General features: G+C 39.2%; 1 protein-coding gene across 1 annotated transcript in view; it reads right to left on the bottom strand.

Annotated features, from left to right (window-relative positions):
• LOC108081262 (aminopeptidase N) overlaps positions 1–24,130 on the bottom strand; it is a 791,205-nt gene that overhangs the window by 554,250 nt on the left and 212,825 nt on the right. The gene's annotated exons all lie outside the window — the stretch shown is intronic.

The following is a 24,130-nucleotide window of genomic DNA, read 5'->3' as shown; positions in this document are numbered from 1 at the left end:
TTGCATTTATTGAGCAGGTCGAAGGCCGGTCTCCCTCGGTCAATGGCGGAACTGCTGACGAGAAGAGCCGACAAGTGGTTCCAGACGAGTCACCTCCAAGGGGCCGACTGGACCACCTTCCGAAGGGAATTTCAGGAGTGCTTCCTTCCCCCAAGATACCTCCAACGCTTAGATGATGGCATTCGGAGTCGCGAGCAGCTGGAGGGGGAAACCTTCAAGGATTTCAAGTTAGACCTTCGCGTCCTCATGCGCCATAAAGGCTATTCAAAGGAATTTCAAACAATTGGTGAACTAGCCCAACTAGCCACCGAGTTCGAGGCTGTCCAAAAGCGGAGACGCGAGCGACAACACGGCAACCTTACCTCTATGAATACCCCTGACCGAAATCCGCTTCCTCTACGTCAGATTCGCTCTCCTTCTTCGATGAGACCTAGTCAGGGAAACATACCTCGTACACAACCTGAGCCCCGAGCACCCGTGCCCGCCAGGGTTAATCGGGTGACAGCATCTGATCGACGAATTGATGTCCGAGATGCATGCCGCAACTGCGGAGAGCCAGGACACTTCAGCCGCGATTGTCGGAACGCCCGACAGTACTTCTGTTGGGATTGCGGACGTCGAGACATCCGGACAGTCGAGTGCTGCCGACGTCAACAACAGGGAAGCGAGGTGGGTCCCCACGACCGGCGGAGTCCATCGGGACCCAATCCAGGGAATCACCAGTAACCGCACCACTTAGGATAGAGAAAGGGAGGATCGCTGCCGAGGTCGACATCAGCGGACACGTGCGTCTAGCCACCATTGACACAGGGGCGTCGAGAAGCTTTATCAGCCAGGACATCGCCGACGTAGTAGGGCAACCCCATCAGTTTAGGGAAATCCGTACGCAGATCAACCTCGCCAACACATCTCGGGTCGAAGTGTCAAGGTTGCTTTTAGCCGATGTGACTCTGGCACAAAAGTCTATTCAGGGTCCCCTACTCGTAATGCTCGCGATGCTGGAGCCCCTAATCCTCGGGATGGATTTCCTTGCATCTATTGGCACTACCCTCCGATGTGGGACGGCAAGCCTCACGCTCTCTCTACACCGACCCGAAGAACTCGACAACACCAGGCCCAACGGACCAACGCATACCGATCAACGCAACCACCCATCGGCATCAGGATCCCAGAGTCAAACACGAGTGACGCTGGGACCCGCAGATATCCCTAGGCCATTGAACCCTCCACCAACCAAACCTCGGCTAGGCATAGCCAATCATGATGTAAGACCACGGAAAGACAAGGGTACTAACGAACCACCCAGATCCTATTGCCCAGAGCCCCAAAGATGCGAAGAAACACGAGGAGGAAACCAGACTGTAGCACCGGTCGAGATCAACGAGGCCGAGAGGAGCACAGAAGCAAGCGAGGAGAACAAAGTAAGGCGAGAGGCGGACCACGAGCTGGAAACACACGGGCACCACGTCGGGGAACGCACGCCGAGAACACGCGAGGAGGATTACGACAGAGAACATCGGGAGACACGCGAGGATACCGACACCGAGGGGTATCAACGGGAACAGGAAAATGAGGAACACAACGAGAACACGCCAGGAATACACAACCTCGACACCCAAACCCCGAACCCCGGAGAACGACGCCGAGACGTACAAGCGTTCCTCAGCGAGCAACTAGCTCAATTCGAGGGAATGGCCGGAGTAGCCAACATCGCCGAGCACCGAATCACTATGAGGGGATCGGTCGATTAAACAACGCTACTTCCCGAAAACCCCGCCATGCAACGGATCATTGACGAACAGGTGGATGCGTTGCTAGAGCAGGGCTGCATCGAGCTGTCGCGTAGCCCACATAGTGCCCCCTTAGTCCGGGTGCGGCAGAAAACCGGCCAATGGCGTATGTGTGTAGCCTACCGACAGCTAAACGCCAAACCCATACCGGATGCTTATCCGCTACCACGGATTAACCACATCCTAGAGCGTCTGAGAAACGCCAAATACATCTCAACCTTGGATCTGCGCAATGGGTACTGGCAAATCCCTATGGCTGTTGACAGCCGAGCATGCACCGCGTTTACTGTGCCTGGAAGGGGCCTATTTCAATGGCGGATCATGCCATTTGAACTGCATTCGGCTCTGGCCACCTTTCAGAGGGCGCTTGATAGCGTGATCGGGCCTGACCTCGATCCACACGCTTTTGCGTACCTCGATGACATCGTCATTGGAGCGAGTCTCGAGGAACACACGGAGAACCTACGCAAAGTGTTCCAACGGCTAAGGAGAGCCAACCTGCGGATCAATCAGGAAAAGTGCTCGTTCTTCAAGAGGAAGATAGCCTATCTGGGACAAGTGATCAGCGATCAAGGTATCCACACCGATCCGGACAAGGTAGCCGCAGTGCCCAACTTGAGTCCTCCCGGAGCCTCGGGATGGCCTCGTGGTACAGGCGATTCGTGCAAACTTCGCTTCAGTAGTGCAACCCATGACGAACATACTGAGGAAGAATCAGAGGTGGAAGTGGGAAGCAGAGCAGCAGGATGTATTCGACCTACTGAAGACCCTGCTAACAGACGCGCCGGTGCTGGCATGTCCGGAATTCTCGGTCAAGATGACCTTGCAAACGGACGACAGTAACTATGGGAGTCCTAACCCAGGAAATCGATGGCCATGAGCGAGTCATTGCCTACGTCAGCCGGAAACTTGACGCCGCTGAGTTAAACTATTCACCCACGGAGAAGGAGTGTTTAGCAATTGTCTGGAGAATCCGGAAGCTAAGATGCTACCTTGAAGGGTATAGGTTCGACGTCATCACCGATCATCTGGCACTTAAATGGCTCGACCAGATAGAAAACTCCACCGGAAGGATTGCCAGATGGGCGTTGGAGCTCCAGCAATACCAATTTGATGTACATTACCGACGCGGGAAGTACAATGTGGTTGCCGACGCTCTATCGCGACAACCACTGGAACATCTACAGATACTCGCACAAGGAGACCAGTGCAAGTGGCTTCAAAGGAAGACGAAGGACGTCCGGGAGGACCCACAGAAGTTCCCGGATTATATTATCGAGAACGGAGAGCTGTACCGGCATCTCGGCCATCGCCCAGACGACCAGGATTACATCAACGACGGCAACTCTTATACGAGCCTTCCGCCAGCGCATCATCAGTCGCTTCGGAGCTCCGAAGAAGATGGTGTGCGATAACGGGACTCAGTTTACCAGCAAGGCGTTCAAGGACTACCTCCAGGAAACGGGAGTCGAGCTGCAGTTCACCGCACCCTATTGCCCACGAGAAAACCCGACTGAACGTGCCAATCGCACGGTGAAAACAATGATCGCCCAATACGTGGAACATGAGCAGAATACGTGGGACAGCCTGTTGCCGGAACTGTCACTGGCGATCAACACGAGCGTCTCGGAGTCGACCGGGTTTAGCCCAGCGTTTCTACTCCAAGCCCGCGAGCCACGACTACCCGGATCATGATATGGCAGTGTGACCCCTGGAACAGCCTCCTCGCCGCAGACTCCTTCGGAGAGAGCAAATCGCTTGAAGGAAGTGTTCCAAATAGTGCAGAACAACCTGCAGAAGGCCAGCCGGGAACAGGGTAGACACTACAACATGCGTCGCCGCACCTGGAAGCCGGCCATGGGATCACTCGCCTTGGTGCGACAACATCACCTCTCAAAAGCAGCAGAGGGATTCGCAGCGAAGCTTGCCCCAAAATTCAACGGACCCTACAAAGTGGTAACCTTTCCTTCGCCCAACGTCGTCCGAATCCGCCTCCCAGGCCAACGGAAGGGACGACTTGCCAATATTGGGGATCTAAACGCGTTTCATTCTTCTTCCACAGGTGATCCCGAAGGCGAAGACAGCGATGGGGCCGAAGATGGCGCCGGAGACCAACCCGGGCCGTCCCACCGAGGTCAAGCGACCCCTACTATCAACGAGGGGTGATTATAAGTACCCGTAACCTACTCTGTGCCCCAATATTCCTAAGAACCTTTGTTAATTTTAAGGATACTCGCAAGTTAGGAGTTTATCTCTGCTGCCCACTAGGTCTCATGTCGTAGGCAGCCTCAGACTTAGTTAGTTTAGTTGTATCTTCCACAGATCCGGCAGAGTCATGGAGACTATTAAACTGTCTTCCAATGACGGTGAGGGAGAACACGGACCCAACATCAGGGTCACCAGCCAGCCGACGAACCTTCGGGACCCCCGGCTACGCCCAGGATCGGCGTACGCTGGAAGGTCCAACCGGTCAGACCCGACGGGTATGAGCCAGCCGGGAGGCTCCGGTCGAGAGTCTGCAACCTCGCCGGAGACCTCCAGAGCTCGGACGGGTCGTCGAGCCCCGCCGCCAACCCGTGGCACATCGCCCCATTACACAGACGCGAACGGGAATCGTATTTACAACGCTCCCGCCGATGGATTCGTGTCAGGAAGGTACATGCAGTACTTTGCGGACGCCTTTCCTGACCGCCAGGAGTACGCCCCGCGGCCGGAGCGCCCGAGTCCATCCGGGTCCTCCGACACGGAGGTCTGCAATCCATGCGATCGGAAGGCGGACTACCGGTCGAGATCTGAAGAGCGAGAAAGCATTGGGAGCGACCAGGAGTTCGTCAGTGACGACCAGGACGACGAGGACGAGCCGCCGGCCGCCTATGTCGAGGACGTCACTGATGACGAGGATGAACCGCACCCTACTCCGAGAGCTCCGCCGATGAAGACGCCGATGACCGGGAGTACAGCCAGGACGATGACAGCGTCCCACCAGAAGGGGCACAGCACTATTACTACACCGGAGAGGACCGATTCTGATACCAGCGAGGGTCGTGGGCGTACCTCGTGCATACGACCTACGAAACCATCCAGGTCGAGGTCTCGTGGCGGCCCTCCGAGATCCCGTTCGTGACCTTTCCGGCATCCCCAGAGCATCTCTGCATTCTGGGCGTGGACGATAGAACCGCAACTGAATACGCCAGGTCCGGCAACGGCTACGGCGTACTAGGGGACCTGGCCCCGACGATCTCCAAGCCAGCGACGAAGACCCAGGCTGATACCCTCCCGCAGGACGTCGAGATGCAGGATGCCACGCCTAGCACCTCAGACCCCTCCAGCCGCCCACACCATCCCACGGGCAAGGCCATGGGGTGGGAATCGGAGTCCAGCGACGACGGGAGCACGGGCCAGCGGTTCCGACGCAAAGAGCCGACCCTGACCCTGGTGCCGTATCAGCCGCCACCCACGTACGCCGAGGAAGGGTCCTACCAGGTCACCCTCCGGCCAAGCGGAAGAGGGACCATTTCCTTTGTCCCCTCAAGTAGGGAGGGGATGTAACGCCCGAAATCAGGGGCGCACCATTTTTCGCCAACTGCGTGCCGAGAAAACTCGGAGTCACTTCTTTTCTTATTCTCCTTTCAATATAAACTTGTAAGACTAAACAAACTAAGCGGTAAATGTTATTATTAGTAGTGGAAAAACGAAGACTAAACAAACTAAGCGGTAAATGTTATTATTAGTAGTGGAAAAACGAACCCCCAGAAACCAACTAGGTGGCAGCCCCTGAGCACTTCGTTAGCCAAGACGCGACCCGCGCAAAGACCCCCCTAACTTGCTATCGCACTATCCGCGATCGATAGGCCAATCGATAAGAGACCAGGCCGATCGATAAGCGCGACGCGTCACTTAAGTGCGACCACTATTTTTTTGACCCTTCCTCTTCCGCTTCGAGATTTCACCGAGGAAAGTCGTGCGAACGGTCGCCGCATCCTCAGAGCCAACGAACCACGCGACGCATCTAAGCGAAGAGACGCCGCGCTCAGCCAACGCGAACCCGTGCTCCGCCGCGCCACCACTACGCCCGATCGTACATTGTGACAGGAGCCGCCTTTGCCAAACGCCGGCAACGCGAGGTTCTACCGCTGTTACCCCGCCCGCTCGCACGTGGTGACGCGAGCTTGACTGCCGAACGCCGGCACCATGAGTGAGTTGCCACGCGCATTCTCCTCCTTCCCCTTGCGCCAGATCGCGACAACCGCGCCGCCAGGGAAAGTCACGTAAGCACCTTCTTTCTTTTACCTATTTGTGAGGGCAGCAGCAGGGCCCGCCACAAGATAAAAGAATAATTATAATAAAAAACATAAAACCAAAGTAAAATATAATTGTTATTATTTCTGTAGTTTGGTATCCTCGCTCCCTTCCTCGGTATTCTGCCACCCCCATACCATTCCTACTACAGGTCCCATCCCTCTATATAAATTTTCTTGTATAGGTTCCTTGGCCCCGACTGAGATTCTATCCCGCCCAGAGAACTGCGTGACAACCTATACATCAGGAACGGGGGAATCAGGGGAAATCAGTGGAGACGGCACTACATTCGTTGGTAGCCGCCATTGAGAAAGCCCTAAACAATAAGTAATATGCACTTGGAGTGTTCGTGGACATATCCGGGGCATTCAACAATGTTAGCGCGGTCGCAATAATGGATCGCCTAGAATCAGATTGGGGCACCGCTTCCAAGGTGAGAGCAGCGCACAGAGGCACGCCACGTGGTGGGGTTCCGTCGCCTTTTCTCATTTAGCGTTGCAAAAATCATATCTTTTGAACACAATAAGGTAATCGAATAATTTAAACGGCATTGGTCAGGTAATTGTTGTAAAATAAATATATGTACTGCATAAAGTAGCACGCCCACAAATACGCCTTTTTAAAGGGTATCAAAGTGAAAAAATAATTTTTTTTTAATAAAAACAATTTTTAAACAAAAATTTTTATTTAATTTTTTATGTTTATTTTTATGTATTTGCTCAAATAAAAATAGTTTGAAAACAAAAAAAAAAAATTTTTTTTAATTCGAAGTGTAACCGCCACGCGCTACAGTTAGTATATTTCTTGGAATGTATGAAATTGTGTAGGTATTTTGGTATATTTAACCCTGAGTAGTTTTGGTTTATGTTGTTGCATTTTCGCAGACGCTGCTCGACGCAGCCGATGAAAGTTAATTCTGGTCCAGGAAAGATTCACGTAACTTGTAGACATAGTGAAGTCGGTAGCTTTCATCGGCTTCAGAAGTTATAGACCACTTTAGGCAGAAAAAGGTGAAAAAAATGGACACCTGGCAGGTAGCGATTTACCTGTACAAGCCCAAACCAAAGTGCCGTTTTTTTTTTGGGTTCCATAACAGTTTATGAATGTATCTATAATTTAAAGTAAAAACCATGACCATTGGTTTTATGGTTTTTGTGTAATATTACCTGAAAGTCGACCATTTTACCAATTTTTTTTGGTATGATGCAAAAAACGAAAGAAAGTCCAACTTTGAATGCTCATATCTTCAACAAAAAAATCTTTAAATAGATTTTATTGCAGATTCTGAATCCTTGGGAAATTTTCTGTCGAATAAGTATGGTTAAAATCGTTTTTGCGACCATGACTTTTTCGATTTCTGCAACGCTAATTGTTCGAGAGGCGCTACTGTGCGTCGCCCCTCCTATGGAATCTGGTGGTAGACGACCTAATCAAGAAATTCGAGAGGAAAGCACCAAAAATAACAGCTTATGCGAATGACATAAGCATAATCGACCCTCAGCTCGATCATGGAAACAACACTCAGGGAGATATGTGAGAGGGCGGTGAAGGTAGGAGTCAATATCAATGCGGATAAGACGGACCTCATTCTCTTCATCAAGAGATACAAGGTGCCGCAATGGCTCCCCCGGAAAATTAACAAAACCAGGCTGACCCCGAAAACACAAGTCAAATACCTCTGCATTGTACTTGACAGCAATCTGACGTGGAAGGCCAATGTAGTAGAGAGGGTAAAAAAGGCCACCATAGCGTTATATAAATCCAAGAGATGCTTAGCAGCACGTGGGGCCTCTCACCCGCTCTAATGCATTGGGTCTACATATCGGTGGTGCGTCCGACTCTGCTGTATGGAGTGTTGCTTTTATTTTATTAGATTTATTATATATACTCAGAAGTAGTAGAAGATCAGTAGTAGAAGTATCAGTAAATGTAAATAAATGCAAGCGGGACACAGCGAACGTAAGGGAAGTTAGAACAATTCGGAACTGAAAGTTTCACTGTGGCTTAGGCATTTATTTAAACAAACACTTTCGGAATTTTGGAACCCGTAGATCTTGTATAGAAATTATTTCTCGGATTAGAAAATGTCAATGTTGACAGCGATTGTAGTCTTATGGAGTGGACTGTATATGAATGTAAATGTAAATAAATGCTAGCGGGAACACAGTAAAGGAAAAGGAATGAAATTCTGACTGTGGCTATGGCATTTATTTAAACACACACTTTTGGATTTTGGCAAAAAAGTAGAAAACGAATAATTTGGATTTGGAATTGGAAGTTAATAGGCGGCCGTAGTATCGGATTAATCGGACTTGGATTTAGACAATAATCATACAGAAAAGTTAGACGAATTGGGCTTCGCAAAACCTAACTGTATAACCGGCAGCAATAATGTACTTGGAACTTATCTGGTGCGGTGTTGAAGCCACCGGAGCTGCTGGTGCAAGCGTCAAAAAATCCGGCTCTGATGGACCAAATGTTTGGAGGGGGCGGTTTCCTAACAAGCATCTGTCCCTTTTGCAACACCTCTGCCATAGACATCCAGTACATTCTAACAGACTGCACTGCACTTTTCCAAATTAGAACCTTTTGCTTTTCCCACGAATCCAATCCATCTCCTAGCAAATCCAAAAGCAGCAAACTCTAACAAACCCCTTTCCTTTCTACACAAAACCAATCTTATACACAATAAATTATTTATAATTTTATCATGTAAATACCTCAACAACTTGTTAATACACAGATGAGCAGTAGGCCACAGCAGCTAATACTCTTGTAAATAATTTTACTTTTAGTAGAACTTGTAAAATTCGGCTGGATTTGAGGTCTCAGTCTTTTCTTTACTTTAATGTATTTGCTTAAATAAAAATAATTTGAAAACTATAAAACAAATTTTTACGTTTTTTTTAATTCTAAGTGTAACCGCCACAAAACCGTGAGCGCTTAAGTTAGTATTTTTTGTGTTTGTATGAAATTGTGTCGGTATTTTGGTATATTTTGCCCTGAGTTGTTTCGGTGTTTTGCTTCGCTATGCCAGATTCGCAGCTGGACGCAGCCGATCTAAACGGATTTCAAATGGACCGCGGTTAGAACGCATTAAAATCTATCAACGGTTTTTTTGGCGATAGTTTTTCGGTGCAACTCTGATTTCTTCTTCTTAACAGCAAAAATTTGACCAACACTACGAAAAATGTAAAATGTAAGGAACAATTGAAAAATGAAATATAAAATGTGGCGCCAAAGCTACAAACATGCCCAAAATAGTTGGTGTTTTTCTGTATATTCTTGCCCCAATATGTCCCCAATTGTTACTATTTAATATAAACCGCCTACCTCTACCTTATTTTAAAGATGTTGGATGCCTATACCACCTATAGACACTCTTCGGGGAATTTGCTTTTTGTTAGGAAAAAATCATTAGAAAAACTAAAATTCCTTGTCATTTAATTCATTTAATTTTAGTGCGGATAAATTCTGACGCAATCTGTGCTTTTGCGGTTGTACAACAGCCAAAATAGTTGGTAAATGCTCCATTTCAAATTTGCAACAGCCAATTCGACAGTCTTTGTTTACGTTTTCATGAACCACAGCTGATCGATCAGCTGTTCGGATGCGGATGCGCTTTAACGCAGCTCTGTGGGAAGTTTCACTTTTTGTAAAATTCCCAACCGTTTTTCACAAATGCGCTGTGTGGAAAGACAGTATTAATAGGGTCTTCCCACACACTGTCGAAGCGCATCTGGCATCCGTTGAACAAACGGTCCATAAGTTTTGCCGTTCCGAATTTTCTCAATTGGACCTGCATCAAAGGCATCTAAATGTAACGACCGTTTGTTTGGCGATAGTTAGGCGATAGTTTTTCGGTGCAACTCTGAAAATTTGACCATCACTACGAAAGTGTATACACACTTGGCGAGAAACAAATGAGATATGGAATTTAAAATGTGGCGCCAAAGCTGCAAGCATGCCCAAAATAGTTGTTGGCGTTTTTTCTGTATATTCTTGCCCCAATATGTCCCCAATTGTTACTATTTAATATAAACCGCCTGCCTCTACCTTATTTTGAAGATTTTGGATGCCTATACCACCTATAGACACACTTCGGGGAATTTGCTCTTTGTTAGAGAAAAATCATTAGAAAAACTAAAATTCCTTGTCATTTAATTCATTTAAATTTAGTGCGGATAAATTCTGACGCAATCTGTGCCTTTTCCTGTTGTACAACAGCCAAAATAGTTGGTAAATGCTCCATTTCAAATTTGCAACTGCCAATTCGACAGTCTTTGTTTACGTTTTTATGAGCCCACAGCTGATCGATCAGCTGTTCGGATGCCAGATGCACTTTGACGCTCTGTGGGAACACGAGTTTCGCATCTGCGAAAAATCCCAAACGTTCCTCACAGATGCGCTGTGTGGGAAGGCCGTATAAAATACAATGCGATTACAAAAATTTAAAATGTTAATTGAATATGATTCCCCGAGGTTTTATTATTGCATATCTGATTTTGCGAAAGGTAAAATATTTTATTTAGAAATAACTCTGAATAGAAAAATCAAAACTGAGAAGGATATTCAGGCCTGCTCCGGTAATCGAAAACGGCAAGATTTTTTCGTTTTCGTTTTTGAAAACCAGGAATTGGTGCTCCGGTAATCGAAAACGAAAGATTTTTTCGATTTAAAAAACGGGCACCTTTTCTGGCCGGAATGAAAAGTAAATGCCTTTTTTTTATATGAAATCAGATCTTATTTAAAACAATAGTGTACTCAGTGGTCCATTGATGTTTATTCCACACTACCATAAGATCATTCTGGCAGGTAGTTATTTAATAAAAAATTTATTTCTGACCCCACCTCAAAATTGACAACAAAATTTTTGTCGTGGTCGATAAGTTCACCGCAAAAAGTTATCGCCAAGGTTGCCATATTGTTGGTGGAACGAAACAGCCAGTTAAAATCACTTATAAAATGTAAATGAATACATTAATAACTTTAAAGGAGCGCCAAAATGGTTGTTTATAAATAATGCTATTTAATGTGATTACTTATATGGTCAAAATTAACCAAATAATTAATTGAGACCACAGGAATTAAAACTGTGAAAAGTGTGGCACCATCTTACATGTCTGGATTTGCTTAACTCTGCCTTTTTCTGGCTTAGAAAAAAGGCAATTGTAAATATAAAAGGTAGTACTTTATAGGGGTCATCCCATACACCGTCAAAGCGCATCCACCGTCCGTTGAACAAACGGTCCATAAGGTTTTGCCGTTCCAAATTTTCTCAAATGAACCGGCATCAAAGCGCATCTAAATCTAACGACCGTTTGTTTGGCGATAGTTTTTCGGTGCAACTCTGATTTCTTCCTCTTAACTGTGAAAATTTGACCAACACTACGAAAATGTATACACACTGGGCGAGAAACAAATGAGATATGGAATTTAAAACGTGGCGCCAAAGCTACAAACATGCCCAAAATAGTTGTTGGTGTTTTTCTGTATATTCTTGCCCCAATATGTCCCCAATTGTTACTATTTAATATAAACCGCCTACCTCTACCTTAATTTAAAGATTTTGGATGCCTATACCACCTATAGACACTCATCGGGGAATTTGCTCTTTGTTAGAGAAAAATCATTAGAGAAACTCAAATTCCTCGTCATCTAATTCATTTTAAGTTAGTGCGGACAAAATCTGACGCAATCTTTGCTTTTGCACAAAACCTTATGGACCGTTTGTTCAACGGACGGTGGATGCGCTTTGACGGTGTGTGGGAAGACCCTATAAGTTTTAGTTTAATATATAAACTGAACAAACCGATATGTGAAGGGTACTTTTTCCGCCAGCCTCAAAAACTCTATTCTGCAGTATTTGGCTACTAGAATAGCCGACTGCAGCTGAACATTTTTTAAAAGGCTTATTTACGCCCGCGAATGTTTCTTTCTTTAATCTTATGGGGGCCAAAATATGATCAATTCTTTATAACAAAAACTCAGACAAAGCTAACCCATTATTTGAGGACGGCGAACAGACATTTTTTGGAATTCAAGGTAAATTAGACAAAATCATAAAATCAACATGGAAACTCGCAAATGTTATCAATTCACTTTAGAACGGAAATTGGAACAGAATTTATATCATAAAAATCGAAAAACGGGCAGACAAGTTGGACGAACAGACGGATATGGCTGCTAATCAAGAATATTTTTCCTTTATATGGTCGGAACGACTCATTCACTGCGTTGCAATGCCTCAGACTTAAATTATTATATTCTTCAACAGTTTAAAAATGCCGATAGAGGCTTGATATTTTTAGAAAGATTGTTTTAAAACGCCACATAATATCACCTTCACTAATTTTCAAGTTTCTAAATGAAATTATAATACCCGGCGACGTTTTCAGTGAACTTAGACTTGGGGCTACAAACAAAATTGTTGTGTAAAAATGTATATGATTATCGTACAATTTTGCTAAAATTTTCAGAGACCTTCCACACAGGTCTCATTATCCCATATCAGTGAGCTTGGGAACGTCTCATAAGAATGTTAAAAACTTGCTCTCAAAGGCATTCAAGATTAATAAGTTTGCACGAAACCATGTTTTGAAAGAATTTATAATATAAATTTAATTTCTGTTTGTAACTCCGACTGTCGATAGCTAGCTCTATAATGCCTTAATACCTAAGTGACATTTTTGTACAACACATGTTATTCGCTAACTACTGGGAAACATAATATATATTTTTATTGTAACTATTTCGATTGAATTATGTGTAATTTTATGACAAACCCTTTTTTAATTCAATAAAAACAATTTAAATGAAATATATGTACATATATACGAAATATTAATATACTTGCTGTAAATCGAGTGAAACTACAGCTTTCTTAACCGTCAACCAACTAAAATTGTCCTATATAATAAAATTACTTGTCCCATATTATATATGCATAATAGAATCTGAAGAAATTTGGAACAGGGGCGTACTTATCGGTGTACAATTGATGGTGTATATGATGTAATTGTAAGCTCCCTTTCTCATACAAACGAGTTAATCTCTATTTTATTAAGTAATCAATATTCTTATTTTTTATATTAGTAAAACTTTGGATTACCCCAAAGAAGTCAAAATAAATTTATCAACAATGTAGTAATCTTGTTCGTTTTTAATATTACAGTGTTACCCGACTAAGAGATACCTAAGGCATCCCTTTGTTGTATCATCCAATTATGCAATTATATTAGTAAAACTTGGGATTACCCCAAAGCAGAGTTTGCAAATAACTGTCGACGGGGTTTTTCCTGTGCTCTCGTTGCGAGCAAAACCGAAAAAGATCATACCCTCTCGCTCTCGCTCAGAGCAAGGGAGTTTTGCTGTCTTCATTTCGGTTTTTTGTTGAACGCTTTTCGTTGAGCTCTTTTTACTTCGGCCTTTCAATGAGCCGTGCGTAAAGAGCGGGACGAGAAACGTTCGCACACAGAGAGCCAGCAAAAGACCAAGGGACCGAACAGCTCAGCGCGAACGGTCTTCATCTTTGTTTGTTTTTTTTTTTTATTTATTTATTTTTGTGAACAAGTGTCCATATAACAAAATGCTATTAAAAAGAAAAGAAAAGTTTTAGACAATTTTGTTTTTAAATCGCAACTAAACGTTTAACGATTTGCTTGCCTATGCGTGTGAATGTATACCAATACATACGCAAAAGACTTTTGTTCACTGACCACGGTTCATGGGACAACCGAAACAAAGCAGAATAGAAAAAAACGAGTTCGCTCTGAACGCGCGCGAGCTGATTCCAAGAACTCATGAACGGGTGCTCTCTGAGTCTTTTCGTAAAGAGTGAGAGAGAGACAGATATATGCAGACAACTAGAAACGGTCGACACTTTCTTGCAAGCTCTGCCCCAAAGAAATCATAAAAATAAATTTATCAACAATGTAGTAATCTTGTTTGTTTTTAATATTACAGTGTTACCCGACTAAGAGATACCTAAGGCATCCCTTTGTTGTATCATCCAAATATGCTGGGTGTTGGGCGGGGGGGTAAGGTATTTAATTTTTTTTTCGTAAATTTTATTAATTTAAAAGCTCAATATCTTAAGAATATTGTATCCACGTTTTACATCGATCATAGAGAAATTGACGAAGTTATGCAGAGTTCATAGAAGGTCGGTTGGCTCTCCTGAAAAATGCCATTTTGAAAATCGGTGTACACGATAATTCAAAATCTACTGAACCAATCGGTTTGAAATTTTGAACATAACTTCTTCAGGAAATTCCACAGGAAATTCCACGTCGAGCTTTTTTTAATTTTTAATTTTATTATATTTTAAAATTAACAAATTTACTTAATTGTTTAGTCAAAAATCGTGGTTTTGATTTCAAATTTTTATAAAAAATGGAAAAAAAGTTCTTAAAAATAAAAACGCTTCGTGAGTATCTCGGGACACTCGGGGAACCGCATTTTAACTTTTTTTAGAGGCGACTCGGGAGATTCCCTATAACTCCTCTGCCTCTAAATGTTTTCCAATTCAAAATTTATAAAAAGTTGCTCAAATGTTGTGTTATTATATGGTATTTAATTTATTAAGCTAACTTTAGCCGTTTCATCACAATAATTTTTTGAAAAGTTGCCCGTTTTGCACCGAATTAACCTTACCTTAAATATCAGGAATACTCACGTCTATGGTTTCGTATGCGGCTGCCACTTAAGTTGGAACACTCGGCACTATTACACAAATAATTTCACAGGTCTAAAAATTCTAGAACCAAGAAACAAAATATACTATTTCTTATGTAGTTGCTGCCATAGAAACAGTATTCCGAAATTTTTTTCGTTGTTCAACATATTTTCATCTTCTTACCAAAGGAACTAATTTGGGCACACCAAAGTTTGTATACCCTTGCAGATTGCAATTGGATCATTAAGAATCGATACAAAACATATCATATACAGGCTTCTTCTAGTTTCCACTCGGAAGTGAATTTGATAACATTTGCGGATTTCCCTTTAACCTAAGCGAATTTCCCTTGGTGATTTAAGGACATTTTTTTTAATTTCCCTTAAATTCCCAAACAAAATCAGCTGGTCGCTTTCAACAAAAGAGTTTGCCTTGTCTAAGATTTGCTAAAAGGGGCTGATCAAATTTTGGCCCGCTGTAGTCTCTAACTCATAGATAGTAATAAAGCGCTAATTTAATTAATAAAATCGAAGGAATAAGCATTTACGGCTGGAAATAAACATTTTGAAATATTTGTAATTGCAATCAGCTGTTCTGGTGGCAAAATGCTCTAGAGTAGAGTTGCCAAGGGGTTTAGAAAAAATTTAGGTACTTTAGTATTAGCTAATTCAATTATGCAATAATGTTCCCAAAACCTCTAGGAATAGATTACAATTAACATTTGTAATATACATAATCGCATTGTATTTTAAAATAATTAATTTCTGATTTTGCGGATTTGAATCTGCCGGCCAAATGGCACACGGAAAGTTTCCGAATGTTTCGCCTGCAAATTAACAGAGACTTAACAGAGGGAAATACAAATCCCTAAGAATTGTTCGGAAGTGAAAACTAGAACAGGTCAGGGAAATCCGGATCCGAATAAATTTTGCGGAAGTGGAAACTAGAACAGGCCTGATAATTATTCGGTTGTGATTTCAAATATGTCATTTTTATATCGTACAAAAACACTTTATTTTCGATTTGAAATATCTTATATAATAACATTAATAGTTTTACATTTACAGCTTTTCATTATACCCTTGCAGGGTATTATAATTTCAGTCAGAAGTTTGCAACGCAGTGAAGGAGACGTTACCGACCCTATAAAGTATATATATTCTTGATCAGCATCAAAAACCGAGTCGATCTAGCCATGTCCGTCCGTCCGTCTGTCCGTTTCTACGCAAACTAGTCCCTCAGTTTTAAAGCTATCTGAATGAAACTTTGCATATAGTCTTCAATATACTCTCACTGCTATATATGTCGGAACGGGCCGGATCGGACGACTATATCATATAGCTGCCATACAAATGTTCGATAAATTTTTAGAAAAAAAATTATAACTTGGCTATTTTTCACCATTTTTGAGATATAGCCTTTTTATATTATTCCAGAATTTTGGTAAAAATTTCATGAAAATCGGACGACTATATCATATAGCTGCCATAGGAACGATCAGGAAATTAATAGAAAAAAAAATTATAGCTTCGTTGTTTTTCAACGTATGTTTATCTACTCTGAGATAAAAGCTTTTTTTATTATTCTAGAATTTTGGTATAAATTTTATAAAAATCGGACAACTATATTATATAACTGCCATAGGAGTGATCGGTAGATGTAGAGAAAATGTAAAGGTGTAAATGTAAAACTGTAACTGTCAAACTGTAAACTTAATAAGTATAGGTAAAATGTAATTAAACTCTGTTTTGTGGGTGTTTTCAGTGTGTTCGGCATGCTGAAGTTAGTTAAAAAATATAAAATATAAAAAATATAAAATTTAAAATATAAAATATAAAATATAAAATATAAAATATAAAATATAAAATATAAAATATAAAATATAAAATATAAAATATAAAATATAAAATATAAAATATAAAATATAAAATATAAAATATAAAATATAAAATATAAAATATAAAATATAAAATATAAAATATAAAATATAAAATATAAAATATAAAATATAAAATATAAAATATAAAATATAAAATATAAAATATAAAATATAAAATATAAAATATAAAATATAAAATATAAAATATAAAATATAAAATATAAAATATAAAATATAAAATATAAAATATAAAATATAAAATATAAAATATAAAATATAAAATATAAAATATAAAATATAAAATATAAAATATAAAATATAAAATATAAAATATAAAATATAAAATATAAAATATAAAATATAAAATATAAAATATAAAATATAAAATATAAAATATAAAATATAAAATATAAAATATAAAATATAAAATATAAAATATAAAATATAAAATATAAAATATAAAATATAAAATATAAAATATAAAATATAAAATATAAAATATAAAATATAAAATATAAAATATAAAATATAAAATATAAAATATAAAATATAAAATATAAAATATAAAATATAAAATATAAAATATAAAATATAAAATATAAAATATAAAATATAAAATATAAAATATAAAATATAAAATATAAAATATAAAATATAAAATATAAAATATAAAATATAAAATATAAAATATAAAATATAAAATATAAAATATAAAATATAAAATATAAAATATAAAATATAAAATATAAAATATAAAATATAAAATATAAAATATAAAATATAAAATATAAAATATAAAATATAAAATATAAAATATAAAATATAAAATATAAAATATAAAATATAAAATATAAAATATAAAATATAAAATATAAAATATAAAATATAAAATATAAAATATAAAATATAAAATATAAAATATAAAATATAAAATATAAAATATAAAATATAAAATATAAAATATAAAATATAAAATATAAAATATAAAATATAAAATATAAAATATAAAATATAAAATATAAAATATAAAATATAAAATATAAAATATAAAATATAAAATATAAAATATAAAATATAAAATATAAAATATAAAATATAAAATATAAAATATAAAATATAAAATATAAAATATAAAATATAAAATATAAAATATAAAATATAAAATATAAAATATAAAATATAAAATATAAAATATAAAATATAAAATATAAAATATAAAATATAAAATATAAAATATAAAATATAAAATATAAAATATAAAATATAAAATATAAAATATAAAATATAAAATATAAAATATAAAATATAAAATATAAAATATAAAATATAAAATATAAAATATAAAATATAAAATATAAAATATAAAATATAAAATATAAAATATAAAATATAAAATATAAAATATAAAATATAAAATATAAAATATAAAATATAAAATATAAAATATAAAATATAAAATATAAAATATAAAATATAAAATATAAAATATAAAATATAAAATATAAAATATAAAATATAAAATATAAAATAAAATATAAAATATAAAATATAAAATATAAAATATAAAATATAAAATATAAAATATAAAATATAAAATATAAAATATAAAATATAAAATATAAAATATAAAATATAAAATATAAAATATAAAATATAAAATATAAAATATAAAATATAAAATATAAAATATAAAATATAAAATATAAAATATAAAATATAAAATATAAAATATAAAATATAAAATATAAAATATAAAATATAAAATATAAAATATAAAATATAAAATATAAAATATAAAATATAAAATATAAAATATAAAATATAAAATATAAAATATAAAATATAAAATATAAAATATAAAATATAAAATATAAAATATAAAATATAAAATATAAAATATAAAATATAAAATATAAAATATAAAATATAAAATATAAAATATAAAATATAAAATATAAAATATAAAATATAAAATATAAAATATAAAATATAAAATATAAAATATAAAATATAAAATATAAAATATAAAATATAAAATATAAAATATAAAATATAAAATATAAAATATAAAATATAAAATATAAAATATAAAATATAAAATATAAAATATAAAATATAAAATATAAAATATAAAATATAAAATATAAAATATAAAATATAAAATATAAAATATAAAAAATATAAAATATAAAAAATCAGATTTTATAATACAAAATAATATTTTTCTAAGTCAAGGAATCATTTCCGACCCCATAAACCATATATATTCTTGATCAGCATTAACATGCGAATCTTTCTAGACATGTCAGGAAGAAATCGATTTTTTGGCCATTTTTGCAAACTTTTATAAAGGGTTACATCATTAAAATTAGCAAAAATGGCGAAAAATTTTAATTTCTTAAAATTTGAAATTTGGTAGGCAGTTTTTTTAAATTAATTAAAACTAACACAAAACTGCTTTCCGAATCGAAATTAATGCATTTTTGGTTTAGTTATGATACCTATATTTTAATTGTTACCTGCAAGGGTATACAAACTTTGGCTGGCCAAAGTTAGCTTTCTTTCTTGTTTTTATCTACAACTACCGATCGTTCCTATGGTAACTATGTATATCATATATTCCTCCGATGATTATAAAATAAAAACATAAACAATATGGCCATATCGCAAAGAAAATGAAAATATTTTGAAAAACAGTGAAGTTACCAATTTTTTATTAATTTCCTTATTGTTCCCATGACAGCTATACCATACAGTTATCCGATTCTCAATAAATTAAATCTAAAATATAGAATTAAGTGATATATAATTTGTATACCCTTGCACGGTATTATAATTTTAATCAGAAGTTTAAAACGCAGTAATAGAGTCACCCAAACCAGTTCCTCAATTTTAAAGCTATCTCAATGAAACTTTGCAGATAGTCTTCTGACAATTCTCATGTCTGTCATTTGAATAATCTGAAAATTTGTAAAATAAAATTATAACTGTGCCGTTTTTAACATATTTTCATCTACATTGCAAGATGGTCAATTTGTATTATTATTTTTTTTTATATTATGAAGATCGGACGACTGCTTATATCATATTTCTGATATAGAAACGATCGCAATAATTGCGCGCACACTTGAGGCTGAAAACGGAGCTGACGGCTGCGCTAATTATCTCGCTTAAAATCAAACAGCTTATCAGCGAGCTTACATTTTTCATATAGAGAGCTGAAGCTTACCCTGAATTGTAATGATAGTCGCTTATTGTTTTTAAGCAATATGCAATATATGTATTTAAAAAAAAGAATATAGACCGCATAGACCGAAAATTAATGCATAAACTTTCCAGTCAAATTTGATGAATATCGTATATGAAAATAAAATCATTTTACATAACGAATTTCTTTTAGTAAAGTAATTTTTCGAAAATGATTATTATTTATTTTCTTTATTGTAAAGTTCTTCAGACTGATAGTTTAGTAGTCGGCTTTGACTTTGTAAAAATCAAAGTCGCGACCTTAGCAAAAATCAACACAAAGAAATTGTCAAAAGACTTGTAGCAGCTATTCTTACGATTGTTTCGTTGGACCTCCTAAGTGGAAGACGTGAACGCTACCACCGGCGGGCACGGGGGGGAGCAATCCTCTCTAATGTGACGGAAGCAGTGACCTGCTTCAACGCTACTGCCGAAAAAACTACGCAGGGGAAGTTAAGCCGCTCACGTGCCATAGTCAATACAGACTCGGACCTTGAGAGAGTGCAGCTCTCCAAAGAGATGGAAGAAAGCCTTCTCCACTTGCCGAAGCCAGGCACCAGCTCCCAGCGCAGGGACGGGCCAAAGCGGTCAAGCGAGGGGATGGAGGCCAAGGCGCATTACAAGGATGCCCTCCGCATCCAGAATCGGCTCCAGGAAAAAGCCTCCCTATCCCCAGAGGAAAAGTTAAAGCTTACCTTTGCCGAGGAGAAGATCGCTGAGGGGAGACTTCACTTCGCCAAACTCCCCCACATGAGATCGACGGGCGGATTCGCCAACAAGGTGGAGGAGACGCTTGCTAACAAAAGGCAAAGCTCAGCCGAGAGCGCCTGTATGGACGCACCGGGGAGCAAGCGGCAACCCGGCCTAAGGAGGCAGGCCCTCCCCAAATGGCGAAAAAGCCCAAAAAAGACCGCAAAAGTCAGTGAGGTGACCAAACGATGAAGCCGGCAAGATGACCGAGGCGTGGTGGAAGATGGTGCATACGCAGCTTGTTGACTCATTGTATGCACGGATGGAGGGAGATGCCGAAGCTCCCATGCCCACCTTTGATGGTGGTCGGTGGCTAAATGGGGTCAAAATCCTGAAGTGCATGGATGACCCGACGAGAAAGTGGTCTGCCAGTTGGAGGCGGTGTGGGAGGGGCCAAGCTGGAGGTGGTGGACAGGGAGCTAATCCCGTCCATTCCAAGGGAGAAGGTACTCTTCCCCATCGCAATCCAAGAGGACCAAACGCTGGAGCTGCTGCAGCGTCAGAATCCGGACGCTGGATGAGTCCGACGAAGAAGATGACGGTGGCGTAGTAGTCAACCCGTCGAATGGAGGTGAGACCAGTACCCATGATAGTCAGAGTACTGCAGCTCAACCTTCATAAGAGCAAGGTACCTTCGGCGGAAATCCTCATAACCATGAAGCAAGGATCCGCCGACGGTCTATGAGACATGGATCGCCTCAGGCACTACCATCGCCGGACTAAAGTCCGTGGAGAAACTAAAATCGTGGAGAAACTTTTGCTCCAATATAGAGACTGCCCCAGAAACGGCTAAACTCCGGAAGATGCTATCGAAGTAGCCAACCATACATAGTCAGCTCAAACGCGACGACGGACAGTGGACTGAAGCCAGCGTAGAGGCCCTAACAGCACTAATGCATGTGCATATCCCAGGATGCACTGAGACACCCGTTGCGAATAAGCACCAGGACCTAGCAACTGGAGATGAGCATCTCCGAAAAGATCTGATATCCTCTAGTAGAATCCACTGGGCTCCACTACAATCCTTTGCAAGGATAAAAGCACGAGGACTAGATGAAATATTCCCAGCCATGCTGAAGGTGACGAAGGAAGTGATCACCCCATGGCTCTACGCAATATATACAGTTTGTTTAAGCACGGGCTATATTCCTATCCAATGGAGGACCTCTCGGGTTATTTTCCTGCCCAAAGCAGGAAAGTACAGCCATGTGAGCCAAAAGGACTACAGACCGATAAGTCTCACCTCATTTCTACTTAAAACGCTGGAAAAGCTGCTGGACTTCTACATCAGGAACAATGTAGGGAGACTACTGTCGACCAACCAGCATGTCTACACGACGGGGAAATTAGTGGAGACGGCACATCATTCGTTGGCAGTCACCATTGAGAGTGGCCTACACAATAAGGAGTAAGTACGCGGGGTGTTTTTGTACAGTACATATCAAGTGGAAATTGCGACACCAAGCACGTGCTGGTTCATATTATCAGTTACTAGGCGCGAAGGAAATAAATAGAAAAGGTTGCGAGTAAACTACTACTGGCGTGCTGCTGGATTGGTTGCTTGCATACGTACTAAGAGTGTTAAAATTAAAGTTTGGAACTACCATTAACTTATAGCTTTACGCAAAGGAAAGTTATTAATTCGGACGTAAGAGTGGAGTTGACAGCTATAAGGACACCTCTCCCACGTCTGATAGGCCGATCTAGCCGGTATACTGTGGGACAGAATTGACAGACGTAGAAGGCGCACTGGGCAAATCGGGCCTAGGAAGAGTAATTCCTACTGGCCGCTTTTTCTTTTTCTTACTTCAAACTCTTTGACAACCACATGCTGTGGCCAGGTTTGGGCAGAGCATAGTATGCCAAAGACTTCGTCAGGAACATTTATGTTGAAATCTCTCGCTCTCCTGCTCATTGCCCCCCCGCTCATCAAGTGCCGCTGCATTTAATCCCTTGCGCCCTCTCTTAAATAGTGGAAGTACAGTGGTAAGTCCTTATAATGTCCCATAATATGGTCTGCTTCGCCAAAAACTGTAAGAAAAATATTACTTACGGTGAACTCACCATTACCTGTTGGCTATGTGACAACATAGTACATGCCAAGTGCATTGGCGTTGTTGCACGGACAGTAGATGACTTTTTATCCAAGGCAAAGTAAAAGTCGATAGAGAAAAAATTAAGGTGGAAAAATTTAAATTTTCTTACCCTAGGAACATTTCGTCTTTCAAGATAAATGTTCCTGACGAAGTCTTTGGCACTCTATGCTCTGCCGAAACCTGGCCACAGTATGTGGTTGTCAAAGAGTTTGAAGGTACGAAAAAGAAAAAGCGGCCTGTAGGAATTACTCATCCTAGGCCAGATTTGCCCAATGCTCCGTCTACGTCTTCCAATTCCGTCCCAAAAAACTAACCAGTTCCCTTTGTATTTCCTATCAGAATGCAAGAGGCTTACGCAGTAAGCTTCCTAAATTGTATTCCGACAGCGTCGCATTTGCTTCCCAAGTTATTGTGTTTACAGAAACCTGGTTAAAGCCGGAGATTCTGAGCTCCGAAGTTTTTCCAGCTGCGTTCACAGTATACCGGCTAGATCGGCCTATCAGACGTGGGGGGTGTCCTTATAGCGGTCAACTCCACTCTCACGTCCGAATTAATAATTTTCGAGAAATCCAACAATGTTGAATTCCTTTGCGTGAAGCTATCAGTTAATGGTAGTTCCATTTTTGTTACATGTTCCTACATTCCTCCATTGTCGGAACTTCCTATTTATTGGAACCATCTTTTCGCTATTCAGTTGGTCTCCAAAAGACTTTCGGATAGGGACCATTTAGTAGTTCTTGGTGATTTTAACATCCCAGGGGCTATTTGGTCACTAGATAATTCCACAAACACACTTCTTACGACAACCCATCATGATTTTATTGCTGGCTTGTTTGACATTTCGCTGTCCCAAGTCAATCATGTTCGAAATTCCTTAGAGCGCTTGCTTGATCTTTGTTTTGTCTCAGATCCGGAAAGAGTTAGTTTAGCTAGGGTGGCGCCCCTGATGCAACCCGAAGATCCCTATAATCCCACTTTCGATGTGACTATCGACATGGGGACTGTTTCACGGAATAAATCTGACAGTCCAGCCCAAGGAGTCTTCTGCTTTAGCAAGACGGATTTCGTACGGCTGAATAATTTCATAATTAATTACAACTGGTCCGATCTTTACACAGGCACTGACATGGCGGAAGCCGTGGGTATTTTTTATCGTGTTATGAATTCATTTTTTATTGACTGTGTTCCGTTATACTGTCCGTCTACATCAAACAAGCCTCCTTGGTTTACCAAAGAGTTGACCCGCCTCAAAAATAGAAAATCAAATCTATATGCTAAAATCAACGTACCGGTTCTCCGATTGTCCTATCTAGTTATTTATCAGCTCGATCCACTTTTACTGTGAATAACGCGCAGTGCTACAATAATTATTTGACTCGTTGCAGGTCCCAGT

This window comes from Drosophila kikkawai, chromosome 3L (genome assembly GCF_030179895.1).
Source record: "Drosophila kikkawai strain 14028-0561.14 chromosome 3L, DkikHiC1v2, whole genome shotgun sequence".
In the NCBI taxonomy this organism is placed as follows: Eukaryota; Metazoa; Arthropoda; class Insecta; order Diptera; family Drosophilidae; genus Drosophila; species Drosophila kikkawai.
Note: the sequence above shows the minus strand (reverse complement) of the source record. Positions and strands in the feature narration are given on the sequence as shown.